This window comes from Zootoca vivipara, chromosome 7, assembly GCF_963506605.1.
Source record: "Zootoca vivipara chromosome 7, rZooViv1.1, whole genome shotgun sequence".
NCBI classification, from domain to species: domain Eukaryota; kingdom Metazoa; phylum Chordata; class Lepidosauria; order Squamata; family Lacertidae; genus Zootoca; species Zootoca vivipara.
Genome location: NC_083282.1, coordinates 24,019,821 through 24,027,348, shown reverse-complemented (window position 1 = coordinate 24,027,348; position 7,528 = coordinate 24,019,821). Strand labels below are relative to the sequence as shown.

Below are 7,528 nucleotides of genomic sequence, written 5' to 3'. Positions count from 1 at the left end.
TGTATGAAACAAACCACACTCTGGAGTAAGTTTTAAAATGCTTTACCGTACTAACTTTAGGTCACAGTTGTGCATTGTCCTATGAAGCAACAGTAAGAAATGCAGGTAGAAATATTCTTAGGTAGAAATACAGCCAGATCACTTCAGACATGTGTCTGAAGCTGGGAGATACTGAGTGGCACGTTATCCCTCCATAGCTACACCATAAAGAAAGAGGATGAGGAAAGGAAGATAAGAAACACATCACTCCCTAACTGGGGTGTGTGTGTGTGACCTAGCTGAGCCTACAGTAGCAGCTAGAACTCTTGAGGTCCTTAACTCCTTCATATACTGTACTAATTAGGAAAATATGCATACTGTAGGTATGTTTCATGGCAAAAATCTTCCACAGCCCACAGGTTTTAAAAGACCCCCCCCCCAGTGTTGAATAGCATGTACTGTAGTTTGCATACAACCAGTCATAGGTTCAACTTCTCTAGATAGGGCTTGGGGAAAAACTCCTCTCTGAAAGTGAGCAGAGTCACCACCCACCAGGGTAGACAATACTGAGCCAGATAGGGACACGTGTGGTGCTGTGGTCTAAACCACTGAGCCTCTTGGGCTTGCCGATCGGAATGCCGGCAGTTCGAATCCATGCAACCGTGGTGAGCTACCGTTGTTCTGTCGCAGCTTCTGCCAACCTAGCAGTACGAAAGCACAACATTGCAAGTAGATAAATAGGTACCACTGTGGCAGGAAGGTAAACGTTATTTCCGTGCGCTCTGGCACTCGTCACGGTGTTCTGCTGCGCCAGAAGCGGTTCCGTCATGCTGGCGACATGACCTGGAAAGCTGTCTGTAGACAAACGCCGGCTCCCTCGGCCTGAAACAGGATGAGCACCGCACCCCAGAGTCACCTTTGACTGGACTTAACCAGGGGTCCTTTACCTTTACCTATTTACTGAGTCAGATGGACTACTGCTCCAATTCTGTAGAAGGCTGCCTCTATGAATCCAGAAAACAGAAATTCTTACACATGAATGGTATCAATTAGTATAAACCAGACAGAATGAACCCGCTCAGTGCCATTGTTTTTAAAACTATTTTAGTTGTTTTTTTTAATGGCATGTGCTTGTTGTTGTTGTTTAGTCATTTAGTCGTGTCCGACTCTTCGTGATACCATGGACCATAGCATGCCATGTGTTTAAATTGGCTTGAGACTTACATGGAAGGAGATTCACAAATTAACAAAATAAATAACTGGCAAAAAAGCAGTTGCTAGAAGTAATGAGGCACAGGAGCAGCGATTAGCATCAAGAATAGAACTTTCCTTTCTTTAACGTTTGGCGTTTTTCAGGTTAAGTTTTATCCATTTCTAGAAATTAGACAGCCTTTTTCTGGCAGATCCTGTGGGGCTGAAGTTGAGTTTTCCCTCCCCACTATGGAAATGTTGGAGGGGGGACAAATTGTTTTCAGAAATCTAAGGCAATTGCTCCATGTTCCGATAAATCCAAAATCTTCCTCCGGATCTGTAGCCATTTAAACCCGAAACAGCTCCCCCCCCTCCCCACTTTGAAAGACAGTGCAAATCCGCTGAAGATCAACTGTTCTGAAATGGGGAAAGGTTCAGAATAACAAAATGGGAGTTTATGGGAAATAGCTATTTGGAGATGTGATACTGTAGATTTTTTTCTTTCTTTTTAAAAATATTTTGAAAATTAATTTTCCAATATTTACAGTTTCCCAATTATACGGATTCCAATGAATATCAAAATGATTCCAATTGATTCCAATTTTGCAGAATTTAACCAAAGTGGTTTCCTGCGCTCCTTGATCAATGTTTTTTGTCCAGTACTTATACTGCTGTGGTTTTTGTATTTTTTAAAAATTGACATCCAGTTACGTTTCGGTTGGTCTATCAATCGCAGCAGCTGCATTTTCAGCGATTACTATCCGTGTAAATGATAATAATCTCCTCTAACTTTCCATTTTGACCAAACTGCGGGAGGCAGTGCAAGACAGGAGTGCTTGGCGTGCTATGGTCCATGGGGTCACGAAGAGTCGGACACGACTAAACAACAACAAACTTTCTATAGGATTCCAAATGAGGTGCGCTAATTATTTTCCTTTTCTCTGCGTGTGTCATCTGATTATGATGTCCTGGGCCTCCTCGACCTCCCTCCCTTGGTAAGATCACAAAACCCAGGCCATTCCCCCAAATCTGCAGCGCCTTTTAAAAACTTTTGACTGTTTAGGGCGGCCTTAGGGCCTTAGGCCATGAAGCAGGAATAGAGCAAGTCAGGGCAACTTAAGGGCAGCGTAGCTTCAGCCGCTGCCAGCGAGCATGCTCGGCAGCTCGGTGCCGCTCCTCGCCTTCCTCCCAGCACCGAGAAGGGCGGCGTGTGCGTTGGGCGCGTCAGCAACCTCACCCAGCCAATCCCCCTCCGCGTTTTTCAAGGCGGCGGCTGGATTGGTTGATCTGACCGCTTCGCACGGGCGCTGGGGATTGGCCGCCCAAGAGCAGGCTGCGGAAGGCGGCACCGTCAAGCGCTTTGTGGAGGGAGAGATCGGACTTCGGCGCGCGTGCGTTAGGAAGGAGAAGTTTCCCGGTAGGGAAAGCGAGAGGCCGGCTTGTCTTTTCCTCCTTCTCTCTCCTTCTCTCTCTCTCTCTCGCCGCCGCCTCCTCTCCCTCGGCCGCGGGAATCCCCTGCCTGCCGAGCTCCGGGCGCCTTCCAAATGTGCCAACACTGGAACGGGTAGAGGAGGCGGCGGCGGCGGCGGCGGCGGCGGCGGCAGCAGCAGCAGCCCTGGGCCTTCTCTTCAGACGGCAGCGGTGCGCCTGCCTCCCGCTCGGCAGCGTCCTCCCTGCCACCCTCCCTTGCTATAATAAAACCGCCGGAAGGGGTGATGAAAGAGGGAAGGCTGTGAGCCGCTCGGAGTCCCTCCCCTCCGCGCCTTCTTCCCCACCCTCGTCGCTTGCGGCTGCCTCCATTCACTACCGAGGAGGAGAAGCCCCCTCGACGCGTAGAAACGAGTCCGCCTTGCTATGTAGCCAGCCTTGCCAGTTCCAGCCGGCAGCAACTTTTCAGCCTGCTCCTGAGATCGCGGCAGCCCGCAAGGGCGCAACTCCGGTTCACTCGCCACGCGCTCCTTTCCCTTCCTTCTCTTTCCCTTTTCCACCAGCTGCTGCTGCTGTCACCGTTTCTTGACCGGGCACAGGCGGGGTGAGGAACCGGAGTGACCCCCAGGCAGCGGGTTCTCCCCCAGCCCCTCTGCTCTGCCCGTACTTTCTCCTCCAGCCTCTATACATAGAGTTGGGTAGATCGCCTCGCTAGGATGCCCCCTTGAGCGGGAGAGTTGGAAGGCTCATCCCACCCCCTTTTGTCTTGGGAAGAAGGCATTCTCTCTAAAGCCTGCTACATACTGACAAATTAATCTTCTTGCAAAACAGTATGCCACAAGAGGCTGCCTTATACGTCCATGGGTTGCAGTAAAACTTCTGCTTCTGCCTAAAAAACAAAACAGAAACACCCCAGGACCCAAACTCTGGAACCCACAGGGTTAAAAAAGAAGTGATCCCCTGTGTGTTCCTGATTTCACTCCGCCCCGGTGCTTTGTCCCATTTGCCCTCCTCCTCTTTTGTAAGTTTACATCTCTCTCTCTCTCTCTCTCTCTCTCTCTCTCTCACACACACACACACACACACACACACAGAGAGAGAGTTGCCTCCGATGCTAGTCCTGCTCAGAGTAGACTCACTGAAATGAATTAAAAATCCAAACATTAATTTCAAAGTATCTGCCCTAATTTTTTAAAATTTTTTTGACTATGTCAGACCAACACGGCTACCCACCTGTAACTGCCCTAAGTAGGATTTAGTTGGATGTAGCTGGTTATTATGACCAAAGTATCTTACCCAAAAAGATCTGCACAAACCAGTTTACCTGAGTGCATTATTCTCAGGGTGGGGGACTCATTTATTTATAATTGCATAATCATATGGGACTAAATTGCATTATGTTGTAAGGACCTTTTATTAAATCTTATAATTGTAAAGTTGGAAGGTACCCAAGGGTCATCTATTCCAACCCACTGCAATGCCTGGAACCTGGCATTGGGCTGCAAGAATGTACTGTAAACTGTCACATTTTCAAAATGTCTGATAGCCAGGTTCTATTACTTTTCACAGGCTGGGAGTAGTGGCTCCCTCAGATTGTACTCATTATGGAATTAGACTTGAAAAGAAAGTACTGGCACAGTTTGTGTTGTGGATATGCTACTTCCATAGTTTACTTGATATGGTTCAGACTTCAGACTGACCAATGCATTATTTTCAGTGAAAGTCTGTAGCAGCTGAAGCTGTGAAATGTGCATTCTTCTTGTTGTGAATTCTACTGATGTTAACAACTATCTGACCAATAGTATGCAAAATCTCTTAACTGGTATTTGAAGCATACAGTATGTGTTAATGAGATGAAAGCAAACTAACTGTGGCTTCAATTGAGAATATGTTTGATACACATAGACTTTTAGTGACTTTTTTGTGGGCTGATTTATCCACATTGAGCAATGTTTTATGACCAACATTTTTTTTAAAAAGACGCAAAAATGAGCATTTTTCTAGCAGATTTACAACTTTGGGAAACGGGGGTGGGGGGGCTGGAGGGCGCCAGATATGCTTAAGACAGCCCTGTTCCGCATCTTCAGGTGGGAATGCTGAGAGGGTGGGTTTCCCACTTGTGGGGAGGGAGAAGGGAGAGTTCCCCACACGGTTCGTTCCTTGAGCCCCTGATCAGCATCGTAGCAAGGAACTTCTTGGGGGAGGGGGTTTGCCATAATCCTGGAATTTCCCCGACACATAAGGAACACCGCAGCCGCTGACAGTGTCCCGGTGGGGAATCGCCTGCGTGCCCAGGAAACACTGGGTGTATGGCAGCCTGTGTCTTTTTTTGGCCTATTCTCCTCAGAAATAATTAAAAACAAAAACAAAAAAACCGCCTCTTCCCCGAAAGCTCTACAATTTTTTTGTCTGGGTTTTCACTTTGGATTTCAAAGTTATTTGCTAACTTCAATTTTTAAAAACTTGAAATGGCAAAATTTATTCCGGATTGCAAGAATAAGTAATGCAGCCATTTCCGATTAGCTTCCTTAAAAACCTTCGGGTGTAGGGCAGTATCGAAATTAAATAAATAAATGAAATGAAATGTTTCAGCGCACAAGTAATTTTGAATATTCCTGCCAATGGCGGCGCTTTCAAGTCTCTTAAAAGGCATGTCAAAATTTCATTTTGTGGGTTTGGCCACCAGTTTCTTCAGGTCTGGCTCAGGTTCAATTGGCATTAGCTGCCAAGCCAGCTGGTCTCTTTTGCAGCATGGTTGAGCGTATGTAAGTTTTGGCAAATTTGAGCTTTGAGAAGCTGCATTGAAGGTGTAGAATAAAAGTAAAATATTGTTGGAAATTTCCAAGATATAACAAAAACTAATCTTTATAATGCTGTGCCATTCAAATGTCCGTTCTGTGCCCATCTGAGGTTGGCTGCCTAGTTGGCCCAGTGATATCACTGGACCTGCACTCAACCCATCTCCCTTCCTTGGATTTGCTTGGCCCCTCCTGAGGTGCTCTGCTTCCTACCCCAAATATAAGTTAGAAGAATTAGCATGCAATATTTCAGGCTTCCTCAACCTCGGCCCTCCAGATGTTTTTGGCCTACAACTCCCATGATCTCTAGCTAGCAGGACCAGTGGTCAGGGATGATGGGAATTGTAGTCTCAAAACATCTGGAGGGCCGAGGTTGAGGAAGCCTGCAATATTTGAACCTTGTGGACACCCAAAATTGCTGTACCCCAACCTTAGGCACCTGTGTTCCTAAATAAGACACCCCCCAAAAAATCCTGAGGGTCTTGACATGATTTAGCTTTTAAGGTGACATGAGATATAATCAAATAACGATGCAACCCTATACCACATGTCTGAGAGTAAGTTCTGTTGAACATTGCTGCTGAGTAGGCATTCATAGTGTTGCACTGCATGGCTGCAGTCCTCTGTGCCCTTACCTGGGAGGAAATCCTGCTGAAGGCATATGGAGTTTCTTCTGAGTAAAGGCCTGGCGGTCAACTATGGACATCTTGGATTCTTCCCCATGCCATATCCCTTGCTGGCCCTGCTGTCTGGCTGGGAATGCTTTTCCACACCTGATGTGTTTAATGGATGCATTCCTAAGTACAGCCGTACCTTGGAAGTCGAGCAGCATTTGTTCTGGAATGTTTTGGTTCCCGAACGTCACAAACCCAGAAGTGACTGTTCCGGTTTGTGAACTATTTTTGGAAGCCGAGCGTCTGACGGGGCTTCCGCGGCTTCTGATTGGCTGTAGGAGCTTGGTTTTCGAACGTTTTGGACTTCCATAACAGATTCTGCTTGACTTCCAGGGTATGACTGATTATTATTGAGTACACCCCAACATACTGAAACTTGTTTCCCAGTAAACATAACTAGAACTGTGCTGTAAATTTCAGCTACCATTCTGAAATCTGCTTCTTAAAACGGAAGGGGCATTGATTTTGAGGTTCTTCCTGCTCTGACCTCATTGTGTGATGACCCAATTCAGATGCTCAATTTAGTGTTTCGCAAAAGTTGAGCCCTTCTTTCCTAACAAACCCCCACAGGTTGTCCTCTTCTTACTCCCCACCCCTTATAAATGCTGATAATGAGTTCTGTAGCAGTCTGATACCTTCACAAGCAGCTCCATGTGCCCTGTTGCTGCTTGTGAGGTTCTACTCTTAATACACATTCACATGTATTTTTACCTTACTGTTGATTTTAATTGTATTCTGAAAGTTTCCAATACCTGTTTTTAATTGTTTCATTGATCATTGAAATCTTTCATTCCTTTTGTAAACCACTTAAAAATATTTTTATTGCAATCAAGCAGCTAAATTAACATTTTGTTAAAGTAAGAATGAATTGGCATCAGAAGGACAGTAGAACAACACAGCTCACATCTTCACATCTTTTAAAAATAAAACCTACCTCATGCAATGATGAGGTAGTGTGAATATTATTACTCCCTTAAATACAGTGTGGATCAGTGGAGGTACGCTGTCAGGGTATTATTCAATCCACCCAGGTCTTGATTGTCAGTGCAAGAAAGAAGGCTCATACTGCTTTAAGATCCTACCTTTCAGTGGATCTTTGTGTCTTCCCCACTCTGTGCCCTCCCTTGGGGAATACACATGACTTGAGAACCAGTAGCTTACAGTGCAGTCATTTATGTGTCCATTCAAAATAAGTCCCACTTAGTTTAATGGTGGTTATTCCCAGGTAAATGGGCGTAGGATTGTAGCTTTAGTTTCTCAAATGAAAGACTGGAGCTCTAGCTTGCCTAAAAGCTCCATTCATTACTCTCACAATTCCTGCATCTTGTCTTACTTTCTTTTTGTTTAAAGTATTTCTAATTGCTAAGAGACTTGTGTTAAGGAAAAAGAAGCAAGACTATACAGCTAAATAAATACTGAATTTAATTTAAGTATCCAGTAATTCTGGGTATAGGCATT

At 45.5% G+C, this 7,528-nt stretch overlaps 1 protein-coding gene across 1 annotated transcript in view; it reads left to right on the top strand.

Moving 5' to 3' along the window:
• The first annotated feature begins 2,498 nt into the window (after positions 1-2,498).
• CDC7 (cell division cycle 7) overlaps positions 2,499-7,528 on the top strand; it is a 31,685-nt gene continuing 26,655 nt past the window's right edge. Inside the window, exon 1 of the mRNA XM_035123502.2 lies at positions 2,499-2,587. The gene's annotated coding sequence lies outside the window, so the exon portion shown is untranslated. The remainder of the gene's footprint in view (positions 2,588-7,528) is intronic.